Genomic DNA, 27,631 nt, shown 5'->3' with positions numbered 1-27,631 from the left:
ACAAGTTTTGCAGCAGGGCTGCATCACCTCACATTTTTATGCTTTTCAGAGTCATTGCGTAGCTGCTGATGTGCTGTTTGGCATGTTTTGCATAGTTACTCTGAAGGCAGTGGGGCTCCACACGAGGGTAAAGGTGTCAGCTTGGTTTGTGGGGTGCAGAACCTCAGAGGCTGGAGCTCTGTGTCTCTCCCTCTAGAGATGACACAGAACAGAAATCATTATAGCTGCAAATGTAAGCACTCAGGCTGTCAAAAGGAAGATTACCTTGGAATCGCTACTTGAAGAGTGGTGGGCTTGCTGAGATAGAGTTTTAATGTTGTCTGTCACTTCATTTTTATTATTATTATTATTATTATTATTATTATTATTATTATTATTATTATTAATTATTACTATTATTATTATTATTATCCTCCTGCAAAATAAGAAGGTAATAAGGCAGTTCCTGTTCTGTATAGTTCTCCCCTCTACCTGTTGTTCAGTCTGTAGCTTCAGACTCAAATTAAATTAGGCCAGATAAATAAATGCTATGTCTGTCCTTGGCTTTTCCATAGTGCTGTCTGTTCTGAGTATTGATATCCCACATCACCGCAGTATCTGAGTCTCTCATAATCTGAAGGATATGGTTGTTGAAGGAAAATGCCTTTTCTATTTACCAAAGAAGAAACCGAGGCACCAGCTTGTCAAGGCACTGTAGAAAGTACAATTCAACCAGGCAAGTTACCAATACTTGGTTTAGCAACAGAATCTCTGCATTGGTTTTCTCCTAATCTCCATCATTCAACTTGTTCACTGGCACTGCAGTCCTCTTTTTCCTTTCTGTTACCATAGCTTATTCATATTAGACCTTTCAACCGTGCAAGGAATGAGATAGGAAGCTGCACAGTGTTGCTTCTTTGAATATGCAGCCTGATATCTGTAGAGAAAACATATGTAATATTGCAATGACTGACATACAGTAAAAGCATTGAATTACATTTCCATGTGCAAATTAAATTTTCCTCTGACGTAATTGTTGTACAACTGACTTTACAATTTGAATATGGTTTTTAATGGATAGAGGGAAGTGTGTATAGTTTTGTAGGTGACTTTGGTCAGTTATTCTCAGGAGCTGATGCAGCCTTGGTTTGTGTAAGAACAGTAGTTGTTGGTCTATTTCTTCATCACATAGCATGGAGGGTCTGCACCATATAGCCCCATTAGTAAAGAAGAAGTTGTGTCATCCCACACAAAAATACCCTTTCAGGAGCCCAAACTTTTTCTGCTTTTGTCTTACATTACTGAATCATCCACTCCCAGACTTCCTAATTCATTTTCTTTCTCTGTGCTGTTCTCTGAACATTAAGTTTGCAGAATGTTTGCCTTTTACAAGGTAAAATACATCTTCATAAATGCTTTGTTCTCAGCAAATGAGCAGACTCTTAACATGACATTTTTTTTCCTTATTTATAATATTTAGACTGTTTTAAATGTCTTCCTTCTGCATTTATTCAAAGTGAAGACCCTCGGGAGTGGAAAGCTTAATACCGAGAGAAAGCTGATGTCTGTTAATTTATTTTACAGGACACTAATTAAGAGACTAAATAATATCCTATAAATTCTTGAAAATTCAGCAGATATGAGTGTGGATTTTGGGCTCTTTCTTTTTGAATGAGTTGTCTATCATCAGAATAAATAATCAAATAATAACCTGATTCAGTTCAGGTTGTTCAGTTCAGGGTTGCTGAAAACAGGGCGATGAAGTTGGATCTGATTAACGATGTTTAAATTTGGCTTGAATGGATTTTATCCTGTTGGCCTGCACTTTTTCTATTACCTTTCATTTTTCCACTACTGTGACATATCAGACTCTGAATGGACAGAATAGGAGACAGTTTTCATAAAGACTAAGTAACAATCATTTAAAAACAGACATTGGAAAAAACAGTTAAAGGATGCATCCATAGTTGTTTGTTCAGGGATGTCAATCATTATTTGTTGAAAACATCACCCTTTGATAGTATTTCCATTGACACTCGTGTTGCTTTTGACATGCACTTCAAACCTGCTAAGAAACAGAGGAAGCTGCACACATTTATTCGCAAAATAAATTGGGTGGATTGAGTACAGGTCATAAAGGTTGGCATTCCCTTTGAGTCAACAGCCCGAAAATGTTATGCCAGCAAGCTGTCATGTATCTGATGCATCTCTTGTTGATAGAGGTCATTGGATTACGTTCTGTTTTTGCAAATGCATTTTCTTTTTTCATTAATAGTTCACACTGTATTGTCTGAGTTGGACACACTTGGATTTACTCAATACAAACAGCATTTGCAGAAACAGAAGAACACTTTGTTTCCCCAAAGAAGTGAGTGGAACTGCTGCTTGGAAACCAGTCACGTAGCAACAGAGTACTGATTTTCCTTTCCAAAACAAAAGGTAAGTACACTTTAGTTGACCTTCAGTTCTAAACCTAATAAGGTGTCAATAATTGCAGCACAAGAGAATGGTCTTTTCTTTTCTTGCTGCATGTTGTTTCTTTCAGCATTCAGCCATCAAACTTTCACTCAGTGCAAGTGGAATGACTCTGGATTTTCCTGAAAGCAACATGGGTCACTGTAGTTGTGAAAGAACATACAGGTGTTTTTTGTTTGTTTTTTTCCCTTAGAAAAAATGTTTTGAAGCAATAATATTTTTTTCCTGTCCTTACCATCATAAAAGTTTATTCAGAGAACAAAAACCAGACTATACCTGTTTCCAGTTCTGAATTTCAGTTTTTTTTCTGAGTATATATATAGTCGTAAATAATCTACTGCAGTAATGATTATGCTAATCACTGAGCATTTGAATTAAGTAGTTTTCAAAAGCTAGAGATGACAAACAACTACAGTCAAGCCATGCAGCAAATTCAAATGCAGTTTTCTGTGCAAGTAGCTAGGAATGCTTATGTTGTGTTTGCAAATTATATCAGCAGCTGAAAGTTGACATTCCTTCCTGAAGCTTTAGTCATCAAAAGAGAAAAATAGAGTTTCATTTTCAAATGTGGTAAACAGGAGTTTGGTCTTTCACTGATGCTCGTGTTATTAAAATTACCTCCAAAGATAGGGTATGTAGCTTTCCCCTTGCCATTTCTACCTGATAACATCCGCACTTATTAAAGGAATGTTGTTTTAAAATATTCTGCTGTAATAAAAACAGGTTTGTTATCTGTGAAGAGTGCCTTGATGCTTAATTACAAATATCAAGACTACTTGTAGAACAAGGTATTGACAAGGAAAAGTAAGAGGGGACTCTCTCAGGTTTATACATTCTGTAACATAAAAAGCTTTTTTTAGAGACCAAAGAAAATGTTCTTAAAACTCAACAGGACCTAGAAAAGCTGTGAATCTTTCTATTTAATTCTATAGACAACCCCAAATCTGTGTCTTTACATCTTATTTGAAATGCCACGTGCCTGAGCATTAATTGTTACAGCAGTAGTTGCTGGAGGTATCAAGGTGATATTTCTGGTTCCTATCCAAGGTAATTTAGTATGCTTCCTTTTTAAATACCATGCTTTTCATTTAAGATCAAAGTTTTTGCTTAACGTATTGGGCAGGGCTCTGCTCTGTGCCAGAAAGATAATGAGTGCTGATTAACAACAGCTTAATATAGATAAGGGCACTTTGATAGGCAAAAAGAAATATCACATCTCACAGAGTTTCCATGAGTGTAAAGCTGTCTGCCCCTTGGTACTCCTTTTATTTCCCATTAATAAGGTCCCAGAAAATCCATACATTCTTGGTTCTTTCTTTTCAACTTCCTTCCTCAATTAGAAGAGATTCTGTGTTTCTTATAGTTTTGAGGGATCAGAAGTGAAGTGTATGGGAGGACTGCTGTCACCATCTGTTCCTTCATATGACAAACTTCTCCAGTTTCCACTTCATCTCCTATGAAAGGTTTCCAGTGCTGAAGGTAGTTAGTTGATGAACACACTTCCTGCACATACTTTGGGATATTGTTGGGGCCTGGAAAATAAAGCCTACCCTCAATTTTTGCAGAATTAGTTGTGTGTTTTGATTTGAGAGAGATGGCTTTTTTTTTAGTCCCCTTTTTTAGTCCTTTTTGTTTCGAGTGAAGTCAAGGAGCTCCTACTGCTGTTCCCATGATAGGTCAAGTAAAATAAGCCTCTATTCAGCAACTGTCAGCAGGAGAAACAGTCCATTCTGGTTCAAATGACTTCTCCTGTGAGGATGAAATGCTTTCTGGCACTAGAAAGCTGCTTCACTCATCACATGCCTGTCTTCTGGAGGGTCAAGTTCTGATCTCTCTTGCTTTGGTAGATACAATTGAGCAATTCCTTTAGTGTCATTTCTCACATTTATTAACTCTTTTGAGTAACAGCATCTCCCTCCTAGTCTGCTCTGAGAAACAAAATATTTGTATCCCTCATTTTTTACTATTTCTTCAACTAGACGTGAATTCAGGCAGTGAATACATCTATATATCTGATAGTACCACTTCCAAGCAGCAGCCATAAGGACAATAAATTGAGAGCAGTGCAGTATGTGGTGATTTGGAGATGCTGCGTGGGTGACTAAGGTACTTGCTACCACTGACAGATGCCCAATCAGTCCATAAGCATCATCAGCTCTTGATTCTGTCCCCTCTCAACTCCTTGTGTCCCCCTTGCTCCTTGCTGGCTGAGCAGTGTGAGGAGCTGAAAAGCCTTTGACTGTGTGTATGCGCTGCACTACAACTAAAACACTGGTGTGTTAGCAACATTGCTCTCATCCTAAATCTAAAACATGGCATCATGTCAGCTTCTGTGAAGAAAATTAGCTCTACGTCAGCCAAAACCAGGACAATAAAATTGTAGAAAATATCTCAGAGTGTTTTGGAAATTACTGAGATAAATATTGGACAGATATCTGAGTGAGAAGGTGACCCATGGAATATGGCCATGAATAAAAACATGAAAGAAAAGGCTGGTGGCTTCTGGAAGAGAAATAGAACTGAACTCCTGCAACTTAAAAGAAAATGTGCCAGCAAAAGCAGAAGGTGGGTCATCAAGAAAGAAGAGTAAGTGGCTAAACACAAGAGGAGAGGGATGCATTGTCCATAGGCAGGAACTGGAGCTTTCAGAGAAATGGGATGAGTAGGAGACAAATGATTATAAGGATGTAAAAGAATTATATTCACACTAGTGTTCTCTCTAAATACTCCTAGGTATAATAAATATCAGTGAGAGGAAGAAAATCTAGAGTTAAAGGGATAAATATTCCATACCAATAAAATGAGATAATCTGTTGTGAGACGCTGGTAGCCTGTGGAGAACACTGAGAAGGTGTTGAAGGTCTTTGTGTCTGTAATGGCTTTTCAGTGTTAATGATAGAACAGTTTGAAAAATGACACTTCTGATGCATTTCTTGGCAGTGGAGGTGGAGGTGACGGTGCTTGTAAACCTGTATTATATATCTATATATCTCTTTGCTTGCAAATTCATAGCAGAATGATACATGACACAATTTAAACTCTGGGAATGTAATTCAGTGGAAGAAAAATTGTAATACTATGCATATCAACAGTGAATATAGCTTGCTTAGGATATTGATGATAGCAACTTCTGGCTTGCTGTAACAGCTTCGATACTATTCTGAGAGCACAAAACACTCACAAAACCCCTGGCCTTTTGTAGTGCATTTGTGGTATATTGCCCTGGAGATTTGGCAGAGGAGGTCCTTCTAGATGCATACTGGGATAAGAAGTACAAAGCAATTGAAGAGCCTCTGAGTTTGGCCACATTTAAGCACGTTTGTGTTGCTTCCTTTGTATATATGTTTAGTCTGTGAAGAAAATAGTGTTCTCTGTTATGAAAAACAACAGAAGTTTAAAGTTTAGTTTTGTTTGGATTCTGAACAAAAAGATACTCCAAATTCTCCCAGTTACCAAAATCTTTGCAGATGTTGTTTAAAACAGCTGGTATAGGAACTGAGGGAGTGGGACTGCAGATGGGCAGATGGGCTCTGCTGCTTCTGTGTGATGGGAAGCACGGGGGCTTGTTCACATCTCAGGATCCAGCCAGCCTGGGATGCTGAAAGGCTGGGAGTGCTGCAGGGCACCCTGCAATGGGCTTTTGAGCCTAAGGGTTGGCCATGCAAATTTCCAGAGGGGCCGTCTCTTCAATCTGCACATTTTGATACGTGCACTTTAGGTCATGGTAACAGCTGAGCTTTGAGTTCTGTTTCACTCAGCTTAGTGCACCTCTGAAGACAGATGAATCATTTAAAATTGGCCAGGAGAGAATATGCCGTGGAAATGCCTTGTTATTTTGCGAGTCCAAAAGTCAACCCAGAAACCCTCTTGTAGGTTAATCAGTTTATTGCCCTTACTCAAGGCTAGAATATGTTGGCCTCACTGGGATTATGTCTTGCCATGCAAGTTTACAAGCTATTTGCTTTACAGTTGGGAAGACAGCAGCATCTGTTTGTTTTGATTGTGCTTCTAGGAAAAACAGAAAATAGTTGGGCAGGAAGAGGGGACAAGTTTGGAGCTGTTTTTCACACGCTCTGATAAGAACTCACTGGGATTTTCCAGTGCCTTTCCCTCAGTCAGCTTTTTCCTTGTCCTTTTGAATATGCAACAGCTCCACTGGATCAGTTGTTCTGCAGAGCTGAGGGCAAAGTTTACTCAATTTGTTTATTTAACTTTCAGTGTCTTAAGAAATAATTTTTGCTGCAGGCATGCGTTGAGCATTGATTAATTATTCTAATTTTGTTTCCTTTACAAATTATATATGGAAATGATAGAATTATGCATCATTTATTTTCTTTTAAGAAAGTAGATTAGGAATATATTGCACTGTCAGACTGGGTGGTTATTCTTTTGTTTTATATTGTGTAAGTAATACAGCTTTACTTAAAAGCCTATCCAATAATTCTGACCTCACGTTTGAAATGAAACTTTATCTGGCTTATGATGGCTTAATTGTAACACACTTACTTAATTCTTACTTTCTGTTCCTGTTGTAGAATAATGTCAACTTGGGAACAAGCTGTATTTGAACAGCTCAGGTTGGTAATCTGAGACAAAGGCCACCAGAGCAGAACACTTACATATCCCACGAGGGGGCACAACCCAGCCAGAAAGAGTCTTAACAAAAGCAGACAGTGATAGGAAAGGGGATTACTAGGGCAGGGACAATGAATGAAGAGACAGGGAAATGTGCGGTGAGGAGTGCTGAGTTGGAATGCAGGGGGATGGGCTTGTGAGAAATTACTGTGTTTCTGTGTGCATATTTGGGACTGACAATTAAACTTGGTGTGAAATGAGATGTCTTGGAGTCCCCCAGGGGTAAGGCATTCTCCCGTTCATTTTTATTCGTAGACCTCATAGGAGATTTTTTGGGGAAGCTGGCTGGTGGTTTCGTGAAATCACACATCATGCTTCACAGCGATGGAACCTCAATCCAAGATCCTGTCTTGGCTTCTGGTGTTCCACTTGCTGTCCTCCCCTTGCCACCAGCACTGGGAGCTGGGGAGCACTGAGCAGCCAGGAAAAGGAAGGAGAGCTGCTGTGTTAAAGCAGAGCTTTTCAAAGGAGCTTAAGGAAAATCACCGAGAAATGCATTTTCCTTTAATGTCTTTTTAGAATCCTGTCACTTCCAAGCATATAAGTAAATTACCAAGTTGAACAGATGTATTCCTTGAAGAATATGTATATTCTTGTACTCATGTAGCACTTCAGCCATGCCGAGAGTAGGACCTTGGGAATGCACTGAAAGAACTCTTGAGCTCAGTTTTTTTATTCGTTTCCCCTCCCAGCCATGAAAATGCCTTTTGTTTTGAATGTGAAGGGAAAGTTGAGTACAGAAAGCAGGGCAAGGAATAATATTGCAGGAATATGGTCCAACAGTAGTTTTGCCTCCTTATGATAGGCTTAATACAGTCAAAAAGTCCTTCTTTTTCTTCCTTATTGTTACCTGTCATTAGGGCCCCCATCAGGCCAGCTCACCTTCCCTCTGATTGTTAATACCTCCTGTTTTCAGAAAGTAATGTAATTTAATTAGAGAAATTCAGAAGGTTCTAAAACCTGTGCAAGTGGAATTTGCTGATTCATTCGAGTTAAAGTATCTGAGAGAGATGCGTCAGTTTCCCAAAGAAGCTGAGAATTAGAGGAAATAAAAGGTCATCATTTTATTTTTACTTTGCCGTGGAAATTCTTGCTTTCCAATTTTGATGTTTTATTGAAAGTTTTTCTTTTGATACAGTGAGTCAATCAGTCATTTCATCCACTGATTTCTTTATTCCTTCACTGGATGAGTGCTCACAGCTCCAAATTGGGTCAGTTTACCCTTGTGAAATTGCTATATAAGCTACTGCAGTATGACTGAGTTCTTGAAGCTGCAATCTGATGGCTTTTATTCTTTGATGAAATAAGTAAAACAGTCCCAGAACTGTCAGGGCAAAATTCTTGCACCGTAGCTATTTCTTCATGTCTTGTATTCATAGATGAGCTGCTTGTGCCACTTTTGTGTGAAACCGTAATTACTCAGTCATTTGTCCCACACCCTTATCCTATTTCTGGCAAACAGGAAAGCGGCACTTGGAGATGGTTGCTTAAAAGGGGAGAGAATTCCAATAAAAGCAGCAGGAAATTGGCACGGCCATTCTGAGAGTCTGGACTGGCAAACTGTAGCACAAAGCAGCTCAGAAATGGTATTTTTCCACAGCACAGATTAGAGCAATGATATGGACGCCATCTCAAAAGTGGTTGTTGGTGAAATGGCAATAGGAGCAGCACTGCAAAGGTACTGTCTTGTGTGATCTGATTTTCGGTGTTCTGGCTTGGCAGTCAGGAAGGAATTTCACCCAAGTTATACCATCAAGGAACAGTGTTGGTTCCTGTTCCACCTTACTCTTTCCCTCTCTCAGCAACATGAAATGTTCCCAGGTTCAATCGGGAATTTTGTCTAAATAATTAACCTTCTGCTGGGAGTCTTTAGGAGTTTGGTGATATCTTTGTTCTCTCTAGTTTTATTCCATGGCCCCTTGTGACATTTGGAGAACCTGGGTGGTTTTTCTTGCATTGAGAAGCTTCAGGATTTGTTTTGTGGCTCACACTTTCATGAATGTGGGAAAGAAGGGTTGAACAGTGAATACTTCTGAGTTGTATCTGGTTTTGGAAGCTTGCTGTAATACTACAGACAACTAAACTTGGTGATCCAATTTTTTGCTGATGGACTGTTCATTTTGTGGGAGTACTTCTGGGGGAATGATTTTAGGGATGAAATCAGTATGAGAGTGCGAACTACAAAGATAAAGAGGAACTGGAGAGGGTCAAACACACATTGTGTCATAGAACCATAGAATAGCAGAGTGGTTTGGGTTGGAAGGGGCCTTTAAGATCATCAGGTTCCAACCCTCATACTATAGGCAGGAATACCTCCCTCTAGACCAGGTTGCTCACAGCCCCATCCAGCCTGTTCATCACTTTCCCATTGTGGGAAAGGACCCCGGGAGTCTGGAAACAGACTTGTGAATCACTCGCATTTCATATTCATGGGAGATTGAGACCCTTTGCAGAAATGCCTGAGCTGTGTCAGCATATGGCAGAAAAGGTCATACTTGGAGGTATGCAGGGAAAAGCAAGTCAATTGGTATGTCAAATCTGTAGAGAAATTCACCAGAATTAACTATTAGACAACATGGCTTCCTGTGACATGAATGTTGACATTGGACATAAGACAGAAACAGTAGCAATGACAGCTGCCCAAAAAGCTGCCAGGCAGACTCATTTCTTCTTGTTACATCACAGGTTGTACTATAAAACAATTTCAGATATCTAAGTGGCTGCTGCAAGGAGCTGAAATCTTATGGGAGTATCGGAGAAAAAACTCATAGGCCAAAATATATGGCAGTAGACTTCCTCATTTGGAATGAGACTTTCTGCAGTATTTCTCTTTTATGTTTAGAAGGTTTTTAGTGGTTTTCCTGTACTCAGTATAATAAAACACAGCATATCTTGTTTTATCATGAATAGCAAAGCATTTTTATTTGGCTCATTTTGCAGGAGGATTTTATACTAGATATTGGAATCTGTCCTGATGTGGTACTGACACTACCTGAGTACACTAATAATAACAATCAAAAGAAATTGGTTCCTGAGAGACATCAAAACTGAGCTCCGTCGTTTTTCCAAATTCAATAAGTTGGTCAAAGCACTGTTACTGAATATCAGGGTTTTTTTTCTGGTATTTGTCCACATGTTGGATTCTCCCACTCATAGTAAAGTTAACTGCTTATCCTTATTACTTTATCCTCTCTGACATAAATAATTCCTCTTCTCAAACCCATTCCCCATGACAGATTAATTATCCTCATCACTGGTTATTTTTGTGTCTCCTTGTTCCTAGCACAGAGGATTATCTTCCCTTCACCATTTCCTTACTGTTTTTCCTCTCAGGAGGTAGCCAGACCCCCATCCTTATTGTGCAAGATTGCGGATCTTTTGGGTATTGCTCAGTATAATCTGCTCTTCCTAAGATGCTTACTGTTCTTGGACTGAACACCTACTCATCTGTGGTTAAAGAAAGAAGGATGATCTTGTATTGAAGACACACAGTTTAGTTGAGAGCTTGGATTTCTCAATCTGCTAAAAACAGCTAGAAAGGAAAACAGGCAGTGTTTTTAAAGATGTTAGGAGACAGGATACCACCATGAGGGCTGGAGAAGCAAAAAAAGAAATGTTGAGCTAAGGAGATCTACATCTTGTGTTCTGAGAGGCTTTTCTGATGTTCCATTATTTATTTTTTTTGTGGCAGTGGTCATTTAAAGTACACAAAGTCGTGAAGAATGACTTTGATTTCAAGCAAAGGAGTTGTGTCAGTTTCTTAAATGCCATGTCCTGTTCAGGTGCCTGGTCTCCCCATCTGGTCTCCCTGTTTTCTCCCCCTCTCCACCTTCAGCTTTTCTGCAGACAAAGTTCTGTATATGACTTCTGTGTTTGCCTTTGCCATAAATCACTGAATGATGGCCTTTATGTGACATACTGGGATGTGTAGGACAGATTAATATGACACTCTGCAGTTTAAATAAGACATATGTTTAAAGTAGACTAACTTAATAAGTTATACAGTTTTTGTCAGTAGATAACAAGGAGACTCGAAATTTAAAACCCGTGAGAGGTTTCAGTTGTGGGCTGGGAAGGAACTGAACTCAACTCAGAATTTGTGTTTGCTCAGAGACTGGTGAGGGACTCCGATCTTATGTATGTTCATAGGAACAATCAAAAATGGAGAAGTCTGTAATTCAAAACTAAAAGAAAGGGAAATTATATCTCATCTTTTGAAGTTTTAACTGTTTCCACTTAGAAATCAGTGTGATGCCTGAAGCATCCCATATTTACTGAGACGTTTTCACATATTTCTGTGGATTATCTTATTCTGGATCTTCTTTGATAGATATGAGATGGGTTGGACCCATTGTAGTGCTTTTTTATTCTGTTACTCTTCTAGAAGTATGAAAAAACCACTAATTTCTTGGCCCCTTTGTTATGTCTCTGGTAATTAATTACCAACACCCCTACTGAATCATTCACTATTGTTTTTTGCTGTGATTCTATATAGGTTTGGTAAACACTAGCCCAAACCTTCAGTTTTATATCTCAAAATGTTTTAAGACCAAACTATCTGGAATAGAAGAAATTTGGCAGTGTAAGCCATTCTGGAATGTACCCAATGAAACCTCTGCAGTTCTGCACTGCTGGAATGATACTGCCAATATAAATGCAAAAACAAAAACAAACCAAAAAAAGTGTATTATTGGAACTGTGGTGTGATGTGGTGGTGATTTGGACCTGGCTAAATGCCTTTTCTAGCTGAAAAAAGCTGGCTTCTATTTGCTGACTGTGAAGTAGACGGGCTAACTGAAAAACAGTCTGTGAGGTGTTCTAGCAGTCTGTTTGTTCTTTTATCAGCTTATCTCCCCCAGACAGAGGATGCAGGAGGGCAGGCAGGGAAGAGCAGTGTGCCTAGTCAAGGATGGACACAGTGCAGAAATGGTGCTTCACCTGTCAGTTGGCTGCCAGCTCTTGATGAGTGTCGTGGTGCTAATAGGAGAGGTGGATGGGGATTAGAGCTGGCAGTGTCCCCACATTTGCTTTTGTGTGCAGCATAAAGGCAGTTTGTTGGCACTGGGTACAGCTGAGATAATCTTCAACCTGCAAAGTTTATCAGTAGCAAATTTTATGTATCCAGTGTCTGAAAACATAATGTTAAACTACCCAAAGTTCATGTCAACCCTGATTTGCAACTGTCAGCAGCAGCGTGTTTTGCTAGCTTGAAAGAGGCCATAGCATGGAAAACAGATCCTGCCCCACAGTACACAAGCATCACCGTGCCATCTTCCAGGCAGTGTTTGCGTCAGCTCTGAGACATTGTTTGGCATCTGCTTGGCTTTTCGAGACTTGGCCTTTCAATAGCCATTATAAAATGTGGTCTAGTTTAAAGATGTTTCCCTTTATGTGGCTTGGCAGCATTCCTGATGATCCCAGAGGGAAGAGCGGCAAGGACTTGTTCTCCAGCTCTGAGTCAGTTGTTCACTCGGCTGACCAGAGGTGTAGCTGGATGTCCTTTGGCTCTGCACCACTGTTAGAAAATGAAGACACTGAGTAAGCTGTCATTGGCTGCTTGCAAAACTAACAGAGAGGTGAGTCATTTCAAGTGCTGAATGAAGAACCTGAGAGTGATACAACAGTGCTGTGTCAGGGCTGGTGATGGCCAGGTAGACAGATGTCTCTTGCAGGCTGTAGAACTGACACACGGGAGAGTAGTACTGAGCTGATAACTTGAGATAATTTTATAGCTAACTTTAGATATATTCAGCAGACATCTATGGGTCTTTTTACAGGTAGTGGAGAGAAGTGAGCATGGTGAACCTCATAAGATCAAATATATAAATGTATTTACATATATAAATATATATTTTATTTTATATATATAAATAGATATGTATATGTATATATAGATATACTCACAAACAATATATATATAATTCCCAACTCAATCTATGGGGTATAAACAATCCATAGTGAAGAATTCAATTCCAGTTTTTTGTAGACAGACTATTACACTTGATTTAACAGAGGTGAGAAGAGTTGGGATAGATTGCAGACGAGGAGAGTTCAGAAATTGGCTTGAAGTTCTTTGTGCTCTGCTATGTGATCCTGTGCAGGTTTTGCCTGGGCCTTACATGTTTAAGACATAGGCTGCCTTCTGCAGATCTGTGGGGAAATCTTGTATCTTCTGCTCTCTCCTGTTTTTCCTGAGCACTCAGCTGAGTCTTCTGACACAGGGAAGCATTTGATAGACATCAGTATGACTTGCCCCAGGTAGTGCCTTCTTGGTCCTGTAGAGCTGGAACATGCAAATGGCCACGGTATTCATTGCAACATCTCATGGATACTGAGTAGTCTCACCCTGTGGTTCTTCACGTTGCATAAGGAAAAGTAGGACAGGGTAAGTAAGATATACAGCCGTCCCGTAATGGGGAAATAAACAAATATACTTCCAAAACCAATTAATGTTTTTTTGTCTGATGATCAAGAATTATGATCATGTTGAGCTCTGAGATTCTTAGACAGGAAAGATAATAAGGATGAGAGTTAGGTATAGATAACTATAGGTACAGTGGACCCAAAACACTGTGAACTTATGGTATCAGAATCAAGCTGATAGCTCTCTGTGATAATTGGTTATCTAGAGAAAGAAAAGAAGATAAACCTAATCTCTATCTCAATAAGGCAGTTGAAATGTCTGTATTGGATGATGTTTCCAGCAGAGATGAGGAATTATCTTACTAGAACATGGCTTATTTACCTGAACAAGAGCACTGGGAGAGAATATACTTGCTTTCTATTAATAGATCAAAGGCAGAAGAAAGCAACTGTCTAAGGCGAAGGATAGTTTTGGTATAAGAACAAAAGTGTTTAGACTGAACATGAATAAACTTAACTTGAAAATTGTAATAAAAAAAATGGTAACCATTTGTGAAGTATGACTCTGCAGTAGTCTTCCAGAGGGAATAGAATGAACAAAAAGCCTAGCCAATGTCAGAGTGAATCTGCATCAAGTTATGAGTGGGAATATATCATGTATATGCCCATGGCAGCAGAGTGGTGCCCTTGAGGTTCTTCTTAAATGTATAATCCTGTTTTTCTAATCCCCGTCAGGTAGCAGACATGGGATCAGAAGGTGGTAACGACTTTTCAGTGAAGTACTTTTTGTAGCAAAAATTCTCTGAAGTCAGAATCCCTTCACAATAATACCACTCATCACATTCTTCTCCAATATTAAATGATTTAACAAAGTCTTTCCAGTGCCTTGCTCAGAATGTTTTATACTTTTATGTGAAATCTTTTGTTGGGTCCTCAGTAAAAATGCAGCAATGATTAACTACCATCCTGCAGAATCCTAGTGAGACTCAGATTTAGCAGAACTAACTCCTGCACTGCGGTAAATAAGGCTTGTGCTTCAGAATCAGGACTTTGCTTTCTTTTCCATTTTTTTTTTCTTGCAGTGGAGTCATCCCCACAGGAGGGATTATGGAGACAGCACTCAGGGTAGCAATAAACTTCCCTTACTTTACATATATATTAAGTTTATTTAATTAAAGTGTGCTAGACAATATCCTATAAATTGGAAAGAACCAATTAAAAACTGGTGTGAGTGTCTCACTTTACTTTAGATGTTACATTGCATGTATTAACATCTGAGTTAGTCACCTTTTGCTCACTCTATGCTCTGGGAAGACTTTCAGGGCATGACACTTCTGACCAACTTTAGCCATGTACATTATGAGAAGGTAAATTGGAACCTGAAATTTCCTGATTCTCCTCAAGGAGAGTAAAAGAAACTTGGAGTCAACAGTTCAGTCTGTTTTTCACTCTTCTGTAGCAGCATGCATTCATGTGTGAAAAGCTTTCAGTGAAAATCAAAACTCAGTTAATGCAGGGAACAAGAATTTCTTCTATTTCTTTCCTTCCTTTCTTCCTCCCTTCCTGCCTTCCTCCCTTCATCTCTGCAAAACGCCAGGTGTTTCAAGACCTGCAGCCCCAGATTCAGACCAGCAGCTTGCCATTGATATTCGGGCAGCTGGTTAACGTGAATGCTCGCCACTGATATTTGGGCTATTTGGGCAGTGACTGAACCAAAGTTCCATGTGAGCTGTGCAGTTGGTGAGTTTTTGAATATCTAAAGCATCACACTTATGCAATGTATCTTCCCCTAAATCTGTTCTGTTGTTGTTGTTTTGTTTTTTTTCCCCAATTTCCTTTGTATGTATGATATTCTCATCAGAGATCATGTTGGCATGACTGTAGCTAAAGAAAATCTTTCTCTCTAGGAAAAAAAATGCTGTACAACTCTGTCACTACCTTATACACCACATGAGGTCACCCAAAATGAAAGATTATCTTCCTGTTGGATTTTGATGCGAAATACAAAAGATTTCTTGCTTTTATAGAGTTAAGCTGTTTAAGTATGCTTCTGCACAGGACTGTGTGTGCACCATCAATCTAATTGTCTCCATTTGCTGCAATATAGTTCATAGCCTGAAGTGCTGGAGGATTGGTTTTGGATGGAGGTAATCTGGAAACTGCTCTGTAGGAGCATACCTCATGTACTCCAGCTGCTAATCAGCTTCTGGTCCATGGAGTGCTGTAGATAGTGCATCCTCCAATTAATTGGCTCTATGTTCTGTTGCTAAAGGAGATGTGGTCACTATCGCTGGAAATTAACCAGCTACATATTATAATTTTATTAGGTACAGGGATACACTTAATCTCCTTTTCTATCGAACAAGCTCAGAGTGTATGTAAGACATCTGGCTGCTTGCATGAGCTTGTACTGCTGTAAAAAACAGACAGGATTTAAAAACAATTCAGTCACTGGGTTTCTTGCTGTTCCTGCCCTCCACTATTGAAGCCTGACATGTCTGCTCTCTAGAAGAGGGACTGTAACACTTTGCCAGTTTGCAGAAACCTGTGTAGCCCTGAGAATGCTTTGATGGATGCTTCATGGACATCTGTTGAGAGGTTTTGCTATACCTGTGTAGCTCTTAATGTCATCTCTGGCTCTGATTTGACCTGCCCCTCTTTAAGGCAGGTGATACTTACATGGTAGTGCCCAGTACTATGGCAGTGAGAGTACAGAGACTAAGTAAGGATTGCTGGAAGAGGAGCAATTGATCAGTTTTTAAGACTGTATGTATTAAACCAACACACGACCTTTTCTTTATGACTTAGACTAAACAGTTGCCCTGACAACAATCCTGTTCTTTTGCTTTTTTTCTGCCTTCTTTTTCCCTTCCTTTTCCCTTCTTTCTGTAAGAACTGAATGACAACTCTCTTTTACTGTCATTTCTGCCTTGAATTGCTAAGGCTGGGTTTGCAGTACATAGATGACCCTTTCCCTATTCTATATTGCATCATATGTAAGTATGGGATATATTAAAAAATAATAATAAATAAAAGAAACCAATATAGGTCATATTTTTATCTCACCTTCCCTAACATTTAGCTTCCTAACCATTGTGTTAAGATATTTAGTCAATATTATGTCAGCTAAATTAGTTAGATTCCTTGTATTTGTATACGAAGTGAAACCTGGCTTTATTTCCACAGATGATCAACAATATGAGCATTATGTTTATATAGTAAGAGTTGCATAATCTATTTTAAATGTTTCTTGCTTGTTGCAGTTTTCTGTTCTGTAAGATTCCACCTAAAAGCTTAAATGATGGTTTTTATTATGTTCTCAGACTGGAAGAATTCAGCAGGAAAACTTTCATTTGTACGCTTTTGAGTTAATACTCATCTCTGTAGCGAAGAGATTTTATAAATACCATTAAACATGCATTTAGAAACAGACATAAAGAGACTTATTCATATATGAAAAATGTATTTTCATTATTTCAGCAGGCACTGGATGAGGTTCTAAATGCAATTCCCAAACCAGAGGAAATATAAATTGGATCCAGTTTAATCTGTGATTGCAGTACAGCTGAGAGCTTGTGGGAAAACCTGAGTAAATACACATAAATTATCCTTGCCTCTGAAGAAACTGAAAAAGTCAAATTTCTTCTTCCCTTCTCCCTCTGCAATTGGATGTCCCGTTTTGTTCTCCTGTCTCTTACTGATGCCATAGCTCTCTTTGAGTCTTTAAAAATGTGATAATCCAAGATTTTCTCTTGCCCCGCCTGAATCTTTTCCCTATCTTTCCTTGCGCTGAATTTTTTCTCTCCTCTTCTGGGATCTGATTTGAACAGCTGCACTTAATCTGCTGAATGGCTGCCGAGAAGTGCATTGATTCCACTAAATCAATGAGGTTTGTCCATGGTCTGCCTCCCCCAGTGACTGGGGACACTGATGAGGTGTACCTTTGTCGGGTAAACAGATTTAATTCTTTCACTTTCCCAGATCTTCCTTTCACAGCCAAACATCATGGATCCACCAACATGAAGAATTATAGCTGGTAATAGATAGTGTATTAATTCAAGCTTTTCAGTCAGACTTGCATAGTGTTGTGAAGATGCGCAGACAACTGAGCCATCAAGATTTGTCCTTGATTCTTTCTTCCACGAGTATAACTATTCCCCAATTTGCTCATTTTTTTCTTCTATTTTGCCACAAATCATGAAGTATAAAAGACACAGGTAGGATTACAGCTACATGATATAGAGCTAAGTTCAAAATTCGTGCAGCTTAAGGGGACCACACAAGAGGGATTCCCATCAAGAATGACACTCAGCCTTCTCTGTTGCAGTTGTTATTTCAATATGTTTGGTTTTGCAGTGAGCTGTAATCATTGCTTTTTTGGCTGGTTTTTACAACCAACTGGACTTCAAGCACCGCAGAATGCTTTATTATCTGCAACAACCGTGCAAAATCTATTCCAAAAGTTACTGGATTAAAGGTAATGTGCTATACAATTTCAGTGATTTTTGCAACTTAAGCAAAGTTACTGGATAATTGAAATCACACCATTCAGTCAGCTCTGTTAAATGCATGCAAAACAGAACAAAATAGAACAATGAAATAATTTATAGTGATTGCTGTATATTGGGTATGCATACAAACATGGATGCATCTCATATAAACAGTTGCAGACTGATTAGAAAAAGAAGGAAGAATTCTGTGTTCACATCTGGTCAAATTATGATCTAAACAGTTGTCTGAAGGTTGAAAATTGGTACCATCCCATATACAGTGCTTATCCTGGTGACCTGCTTTCTGCATCTATCTAGAAGGCCAGTTGGAACTTTCTGTCTTATTTTGTGTCCCACTGTCAGTGATGCAAAGCTCTGATCTCAGAATGATTACATTTAATTTCCAAGCAAAGTAAATTAGGTTATGATCTCATCAGTGATTGAGCTAGATTTGGACATGAACAACTGTGGTGTATGGTCTGCTACAGTTTATAATATATTGGCTGCACATACATTGCCTGAATTTGTAATTCCTATACCACAAATGCCTCCATGTTAGCCACTTCCTCCAATTCCTTTTTCACTATTACTGCCCAGTGGCTGTTGTTTCTCACTGAGGAACTAGCAATGGGAAAAGCTACCCACCAGTACATCCATCCAGGGCTCCAGAAATACCTTCCAGAAACCCTGGTTGTCATTACTTAGTGATAATGTATTCAGGTACAGAAGTTACAGTTTTGTTGTGAGATTAAGTACCTACCAATCAATACTGGCAACCATGGAGCTGTTATCTTTGGGCTGAAGACAGAAGGCATCTAACTTGTACAGCAGAAGCATTTACTATATTACACATTCGATAATTCTGTATCCATTATTTAATGTCTTCTCCCAGAGGGAACGATCTTCTGCTCTTCTAGCCTCCTTAAGGTGACTTTTCCTATGAACAGATTGGATGAGATCCCATGGCATGCTGTGGGACCACCTATTGTTGCAGTTCATTTTTCTCCTGAGCCCACAGTACTGATAGTCTTAAATAGACTGAGTTTGCTAATTACACCTTTCACCCACTCTGCAGTTTCTTGATCTTCCCATTATGTTAGCACTAAGTCTAGCAGGAGCATCTCATGCTTCTTTTCATACAGTATGAACCGAACACCTTTCCTTACAGTGGGGTGATGGCATGCACATAAAGTGGCCCAGTTGGGACAGCATTCCCATTGTGGCTACTAGTACTGGCCTTCTTTGTGCGCTGAAGAGGTCAAATTTTGTCCCAATCTCCACTTCCATCACTGTAAGGTTTTAATGACTTAGTTAAAGTCTTAATCATATCTGCAAATGTGATATAAAATCATAGAGAAAAACGAACAAACAAGAACAGAACTGAGCTCATGCAGACTTGTAGAGCAAGGGGTTTCATAAGTTGATACTCATTCATAAAATCAACATTACTGGTGTTTCTTGCTGTCTTTCTCCTGGAAAATTCTTTTAGCATTAATTTGCACACAAAATGTTCTCGCACACCTCCAGGGGTAGTTCCATACTTCAGCAGGGCCAGTTTGTTTTGAATCCACTGCTTTGCCCAGGTTAAGATTTTAGGTTAATCATTCACACCAGAGCGGAGTTCTTCTACCCAGGCTGCTTTTAATCCAGGCATATCTGGGTTCTTTAGGGTAATGAGTAATCTAGGCTCTTTATTCTGTCATTTACACCCCAAATTATAGATTGTCTTTAACATCTTTCTGATCCGTGTTGTGATACAGGTAGATAGATGAATCCCAGCAAGCAGGAATACCTCTGTGACTTCCTTGTCTGTCCAGGACACATAGTGATAATGGGCTTTAGTCCTCTGTCTTTACTTCTATCTCGTTAATGTAGTTTTTCTTCCTAACACACAATTTTAATTATGGGGAATTAGCCTTTTTTCTTTGTATAGCTTTTGCCAATTTCTATGAGACTTTTCAAAGCATTCTTTTCATGCACTTCTACAGCTTTTCCCTAGATCAGATTGCTGTCTGGGTTACCCACTGAACCATCAGAAATGCTGTCTCCCTGGTAAACTATTGGGATGGCTAACATATACCAGCAACGTGTAGAACAAGCATTTCCAAATGGTACATTGAAGAGGTGAATATGCACAGATGGGTGTATTAGTCATTTTTTTCCAGAATTTCTCCCCATTACGGTACACAAAACGTGTTTTTCATATATTCATTTAAACCTTTTCAATCTACATGTAACCAAAAAGTTGTTTCTTTTTTTCAACTGACAGATACATTAGTGTAGTTGTCCCTCTCACATTGTGACTTGCAGAGCAGCACCTTGTCTACTTTAGCTTTTGGCTCCTGCAGTAGTATATAGAGAATTGTGAGTTCTGGAGTTCTTGGAGCAATGCCCTGTAGTCTGAGGTCTGAGAGATTCCTGCAGGAGATGCTTCTTTCTCAACTATTTTGTTTCCGTTGCTATGCACTTTGTATAAAACTGGATGAGACCAAGGTTTTGATCAGGAATTGGTGCCTTCTCCTTACCAGTACTATTACAAGTTTTCTCTTTTCCAGTTGGCTTTTACCATCTGTTTAATCTCAGTGCTGTGACTCAGTATTATTTTGTCACTGTTAAATATTTTATATTTATATTCCAGAAATATCACAGGTCACTTTTATTTGGGTTTTATATGCTTAACTTTTGTGCTCGCTGATGTTTCTAACATGCTTCCTCTTCAACCAGAATATGACTTAAAATCCTTTAATATTCCTGTTTCTTTCTTGGTAATAACATATTCAGTTGCCACGACCTTTATCACTTTTCCTGGTAAAGATTCTTCCAAACTTCTGATGTTTTTTTTCATACTTTTTCTAACACACATATTTCCAATGATTATCAACTCTTGCAAAATGGTATTATTATCTTGTTTTTCACCATAGACAGCAACATAGAATCATTGAATTGTTTGAGCTGGAAAAGACCCTTAAAGGTCCAACTCCTCTGCAGTGAGCAGGGACACCTACAGATCCATCCAGTGCTCAGAGCCCCATCCAGCCTAATCTTAAGTGTCTCCACAGATGAGGCATCCAGCATCTCTCTGAGCAACCTGTGCCAGTGCCTTAGCACACTGATTGTAAAAAACATCTTCCTTATATCCATCTAAATCTCTCCTCTTTTAGTTCAAAGCCATTTCCCCTTATCCTACCACAACACACCCCGCTAAAGAGTCTGTCCCCTTCTTTCTTACAGCCTCCCTTCATATACTGAAAGGCCACTCTCAGGTCTCCCCAGAGACTTCTCCAGGGTGAACAACCCCAGCTCTCTCAGCCTGTCCTCACTGAGGAGGCGTTCCATCCCTTGTATGTGCAGTTCTGTGTAGTTGCTTTTGTAGATTACATATAAATTCTCCATGTCTTTTCCCTCACATCTTTTTTAGTTGGTATTTTTGTGTGTGCTTGAGCATGTCAGCAGGGTTGGAAACTGACCTGCCCACAAGATCCTTGTGCTCTGGTAGATGACTTTGCAGGCCAGTCTCACTTCTGGAGCTTATATATGTGTATTCAGCTTCAGTGCTTCCAAGCCAGTTTTGATAGCAGAGATTATTTCTCAATCATCCACATCCACATCCATCTCAATCATGCCTGAGTATTGTGTCCCAGATTCCAATCAGAGTCAAGTCTTTTATCAGGGACTAATTTAGGCTCCCTTCAGTACAGTAAGATTGTCTTTCAGCTTTAAATCACGCAGACTGCTCTGTACTTTTATCTTCTTTTTGTACTCTGCTTAAGAGTCTCTCATATCTTTAATATGCACATGGGTCACAACATTCCTTGAACTATTTTTATGCAGTTCCGTAATTAATCTTTTCTGTCAGAGGTAACGGAAAATGATTAAACACATCAAGTGTGTCAGAAACATTTGTTGTCAGAAATAAAGCTATTTTTATCTTGTCTCCCATTGCTTCTCAAAGTCAGATGCTGCCTAATTCTTTTCCAGATGACCTTTATGTTTTCAGAGCGTCTCATGAGACCCATAGCTGCTTTCCCAGCCCGCTCCTCTTCTGATGCTTTGGTTTGCTCAGACAGAACATGGGCTCCAGAGGGTGGTGCCAACCCACCTGTGGGGTGAGCAGATGGAAATGCACACTTCTAATCACACTCCTCATCTGGCAATTAAGAATGGCTTGGGTGAACTGTGGCCTAGAATATTCCGCCTTTGCCATTTGCCTGAATTACTCAGGTGCAGGTGATGACAAAAATGAGGTGAGATGAATTTCCCCCCCGGGTGGGTATGGTTGTGTTTGTTTAGCCTCTGATGGCGATAGTGGGATTTGCAGGGCAGGTGTGCATCATCCAGCTAATGTTCCCCAGGGTTTCATGGCCTTGCAAGACAGGATGAGATTCAGAGAGCTCTGTGCCTTTAGACAAATATTAAATGCCATTTTTTGGTGCTATTTCTTAGAGATGAGAGTCCTACCAAGCAGAGGTATTGTTCTGGAGTTAATACAGTGCTCTAGAAGTTAAAATACTGGTTTAATTTTTCTTTTTCTACAAGTGCCATAATATCTCTGTTTGCTCTTCTTAAAATAGGGATGATATTGCTTCCTTCCTTCTGTATGGCAGAAATTCATCCATGTTTGGGTGGCATGAATGTGTTACCATGACCCAAACAGCCAAAAAAACCCATGATTAAATTGCAATAAGAAAGGAAGTAAGACAAAACAATGTAGTTCAGGGGTTCTGTCAACTCTAAAAGCTAACATTGCAGCAAACTGCACATTAAATATTTATACACTTAAAAATGTTCACTTAGCATCCTGCATTTCATTTACAGGTCTAACTTTCTGGTTCCACGTTGTTGAAATTGGTCAAAAATACCAGATTAGTTGAATCAATTATTTGTGACTAATAGACTTTATCAGTAAACTAGAAACTTAGGTATTTCTGAAAAAATATAGAAAAGAAAATGAAGTAATTACATGACTAGCATATTATCTACAACAGTGTGAAGGTTCTATCATATTGGCTCTAGACTGTAGGAAAATTCTCAAGCAGTTTCTAAATTTCCATGTCTGTTATTCAGTGCTAAGAATATAATTTTCTTGTGAAAGACGATGTTTGTCAAATCACTGTCTGGGTAAAACCTACTTCACTTTGGGTCTAAGAATGAAACATTACATTAAATTGTGACTTTTTTTTTTTTTTTTTTTGGTATCTTCTGATTAAAATACGTGTTTTTGATGAAATGGGGAGAAAAAAGTGATTTCATCTTTCCTCTTCTTGGTACAAAGTATATTCTGACTAATAATGCACTAAAGTTTCCCATACCATTCTAATAAGTATACTCATTTCAGAAGAGCTTTTGATACAGGACTGAATAATGACATTTTTTGTTGGAGATACATCAGTCTGCCTTATAGTAATCAAAAATCCTTTGCACATCTTTTCCAATTAACTCTTCTCTTTGTATTACAAAATGAGTTTTAGTAACACTTCCCTATTCAGCTTCATTAACATGCAAATAGAGTGTTAAAACAGATAGTTCATCTGAGCATGGAGACCAGGTAATTTGTGCAGCTTATTCGAGAAATGAATGGTATTATTATTGGTTGAGAAAACACACAGCTGGAAATTGAGGCAACTTGTTCTAGAGGAATGAGCACAAATTACTGAATCATGGCGTTCCCAATTATAATTCTTGATTTGCTGTTGTGAAGGTTATGCATCGTGATTGACATAAGCACTGAGAACTTGTAGGATGTCACATGTCAGTGCCAGACCCAAGACGTTCTTAACCATCTTGAGAAGGAATTCGGAGTAGTCAGGCAAACTAATATCTGTATGTTACTAAACTGACTTTACCTAATGATTCTTGGCCTTCATAGCCCAGCACTTGCAGCAGAGTAGGACATGACAATGACATATTATTATGAAGACTGTTTGCCTATGTTTAATTATTTCTGCTACTACTGCAGGAATTTGGACATTGTAGACTGGCCCATGCTATAGCTTTTCAGCCTTGGAAATGTGTTTGATACTTCATCCAGGCTGAACTAGATCATTACTGGGCTGATAAATACCAGAGTTTCACGGGTTGAACTATAGGTTGAGCATTATTTGAATAGATATATTGTGTGGGAAAATTACAGGAGAAAAATATATTGACTTGAAAACAGGTCTATGCCAGAGCCTGAAATATGAATTAAGTACAATAATGTGGCTGGGCTTAGACAAGGACAAGCTTCATCTTGAGAGGTTTTTTTCCATTTTTCTGGTGATATTATTTTAGTGCTGAAAGAATTTTAAGGGTAAAGTAAGTGTTTAAAAGCTTAGCTGAGATTATGTTCCCAAAGAACGTACCATAGTGAGCACAGAGTCCCCATAGTAACTGGCAGCTTTCCCAGTATCAGCTTAGCTCAAGTCTAAGAATGTAGGGGAGTATCCCCAAAAAAGGTGTCAGTCAAGTGTTTGGTATCTAGCAATGCATGCTGCTGTCTGAAAGCAACTAATAATGATAAGACCATCCAAATTCAGCATCCTCAAAACCAGAACACAAGCTGTAGCAGTTAGTTCTACTCAAAACACATGGGTGACTGCACAGCTCTTGTAACTAGCCTTTTTGGTAAGGTTTTCCAGTCAAGCCAAGTGAGCTGTCAGCACCATACACCTGCTTGAGCTAACAAGGAACAAACTAAGAGTCATCAGCAACTTGAAAGAATCCTACTTGTTATTTGTAATGAAAAGTATTGAAGTGTGGTTTGCCATGATCTTAATCCTAGTCAACTGTGAACTCAGATGTGTTCTAGGGAAGTCAATGAGACGAACAAGTGAGATTTTAGATAAATATGAAGTAATCAGTAGTAGGCTGGCTTATGCTTTTCTGTGCTGTCCCTCTTGACATCCTGGTCACCAAATTGGAGAAAAATGGATTGGATGGAAGGACCACTTGCTGGATAAGGGTGGATGGTTACACTCAGGGAGTTGCGATCAACGGCTCAATGTCCAAGTGGAGACCAGTGACAAGTGGCATTCCTCGTGGATCAGTGCTGGGACTGGTGCTGTTTTAACATCTTTGTAGGCAACATGGACAGTGCGATCAAGTGCACCCTCAGCAAGTTTGCAGATGACACCAAGCTGAGTGGTGCAGCTGGCACACTAGAGGGAAGTGGACATCCAGAAGAATTTGGACAGACCTATGGCAGGGGGGTTGGAACTAAATGATCTTAAAGGGCCTTTACAACCCAAACCATCCTATGATTCTATGATTCAAGCCACCCTAGGATATTCTGTCTAGCCTCCAGTTGCTGCTCCAAAAGAACATGATGTCCATTTGGGTTCTGAATCAAAACTGCCAGCCTTTCTATGGTCTCAAATGGTCCTGAGCATCTACACTTACTTATAATCCTAATCTGTAAACTTCTGGGACTTAGTCGGTAGTCCTGCTGAGTGCCATGATATGGTCTTTGTACTGTACCACTGAATCAACCTCCAGATTTCATTAAGTAGATCGACTTGAGTGGGATCTCCTTAACTCAGTATAGGTAGTGCCATATGAGTTTTCCCAGGCTATTTAGGACTTTTACACGGAACAGCCATCATTCTGGAGTGAAGAATAGATGTCAATATTCAGATAGCTGAGTGGAGCCAGTCTACAGCAGGAGCCTGGGCATCTAGCTTACATGTGGATGGCAGAATTTGAAGTTTCTTCAGTTCAGACTGAGTCAAACCCTAGCAGTGGGATTGTATTTGCATGAAGATAGGTATGCATGTGGAAACTATCATTCAACACATTCTGTAGTACGCCAGGCATCTCTGTAGGGCTGGCAGGTTTAGCTTAGAATTTGTACAGGACCCTTAGCTTTCTGAAACTGCATCTGGAGGCTGGAGTATTTGAAGTACCTATAGCTGTGCTAGACATTTTAGGAAAAGTAATCCTGTCCCAAGTATCCAGAGACTCTGTTCTGTCATGGCTCGTTCCAGCTTTATTTCTGTGCATGTATGAACTACTCCATTAAACTATGTGCACCAGGCCTGGGAACTGTAATGCCCTATTTTCTATGTTCGGCTGTTTTATTATGGATAGTATACATTTATGTATAGTATAATTCCACTTCATGCACACTTCAGGAGGCAAACACTTAAAAGGACTTCCTCTCACCTGCTGTCAGCTGTCTGTAGATCATAAGTAAGTTGTCTAAACTAAATGATTGGTTTTGTCTGTCAGCAGTGGAAAGAGATGCACTCCCAAAGAATGACTGACTCATCCTGCTTATTTTTAACACCGGCCTTCCCTTTTTCTATAGAGACAGACTAGATGACCATTTTACGAGGTAAAACTGAATGAGATAATCTCGTATTTTTTCACTTCATATTTTTTTTGTCATTGTTATAAGACAGTGAACAGTACCTCTTCATGGAAAAGGTTGGCCTGTGGGATTCCCTCCTTCCTTGCTTCACTGTCCTATCAATAACGTATCTCCAGACATCTTGTGACCTTGCAAGTGGTGACATATTTGTTCCCAATGATATTTTAAAAATCATGTTTATGATGATGGTTGGTCATAGTGCCTAATGTCTTTCGTTCTGTTGTCAGCACGGTGGTGCTTCAGTGTAAAGTTAAGTAAGTGCCAGTTGGCATCATTCTTGTCATGAGACTTTGAAGTGGTTGCTATGTTCAGTTTCTCACTAGCATCTAAAGTAATTGTAATATAGTTCTTTGGGTTTCAGTGACCATTCTAAAAGGGCATGGCATCAGTTTCCTCTGCTGGTGGTGTCAGATGCACATATGTTTTAAACACCCCATGATGACTCAAAAACAGTAGGTTTCTGTATGGGAGCAACTGAACTGAGCCCTAATTATTGATCTTACTTTTAGATGTCCTTCACTTGCAATTGAAATTCTGCAAGAACAGTATAATGATAGAAGTAATTGTTTTTCCTTGGTAATGGGCAGTATATATGTAAAAATGATTAATAACCTTAACTGTTCAATGCTTTTAACAAGAGTTGCAACTGGAAACCACTGCAGTTGAAAGCTTGAATGGTAAGAGTGAATGGAATCTATAAACAAAAGTTATGATGGTAATGATAAAATTTGCTAACATACCACCTGCATGAATTGGAAGACTGGTTTCCATATGGCTTTTATTCCATGGAGGACTGAGAAAATACCTGTGACATTTTGATTAATAGTCTGTCATATATTCAGCACACCTGGATGACAAGAATGAAAATTGGTGTCATCACAACATAATATGAACAAATACTAACCAACAGGTCTCAGAATGCAAGTGTAAACTGGGGATAGTTATCAGGTAGAGTTTGTTCTAATGAAGAGGTCCCATTTCTTTTGTCTTTCAAGCAATTACCTAGAAAGAAGCATTACAATTTCTACTAATGTGAAGATGACAAAAAGATATGATGTTGATTCATAGATCTGTCAAAATTTGATTAGCTGGGTGCAGAGAAAAATATATTTTAGGTGGTGAAGTGCTCTTGAGATATCATGGTATTTTAGATGAGTATTTGCTCACAGTGTAATGCTATGGCCACGTAAGCAGAAACAGTGTATTAAATTATCTCTGGTTTCACTGCTGGCAAGACTATCACTAGCGTATTATGTCTAATCCTGCTTCTGCAGTTTGAGATGGATGATGACAAATTGGAAGAGATTCAGAGCACAGCGAGAGTGGTTGCAGGGCTTGAAAC

General features: G+C 39.1%; 1 protein-coding gene across 3 annotated transcripts in view; it reads left to right on the top strand.

Annotated features, from left to right (window-relative positions):
- Window positions 1-27,631, top strand: part of KL (klotho) — a 46,209-nt gene that overhangs the window by 2,838 nt on the left and 15,740 nt on the right. Inside the window, exon 1 of one of the 3 annotated variants that reach the window (XM_085536251.1) lies at window positions 2,253-2,418. The exons of the other annotated variants lie outside the window; for them this stretch is intronic. The gene's annotated coding sequence lies outside the window, so the exon portion shown is untranslated. Of the gene's footprint in view, window positions 1-2,252; window positions 2,419-27,631 lie in introns of those variants that run through there. 3 annotated transcript variants of the gene reach the window in all.

This window comes from Coturnix japonica, chromosome 1 (assembly GCF_054131305.1).
Source record: "Coturnix japonica strain WE chromosome 1, WE-NBRP24, whole genome shotgun sequence".
NCBI classification, from domain to species: domain Eukaryota; kingdom Metazoa; phylum Chordata; class Aves; order Galliformes; family Phasianidae; genus Coturnix; species Coturnix japonica.
This window is presented reverse-complemented; position numbering and strand designations above follow the sequence as displayed.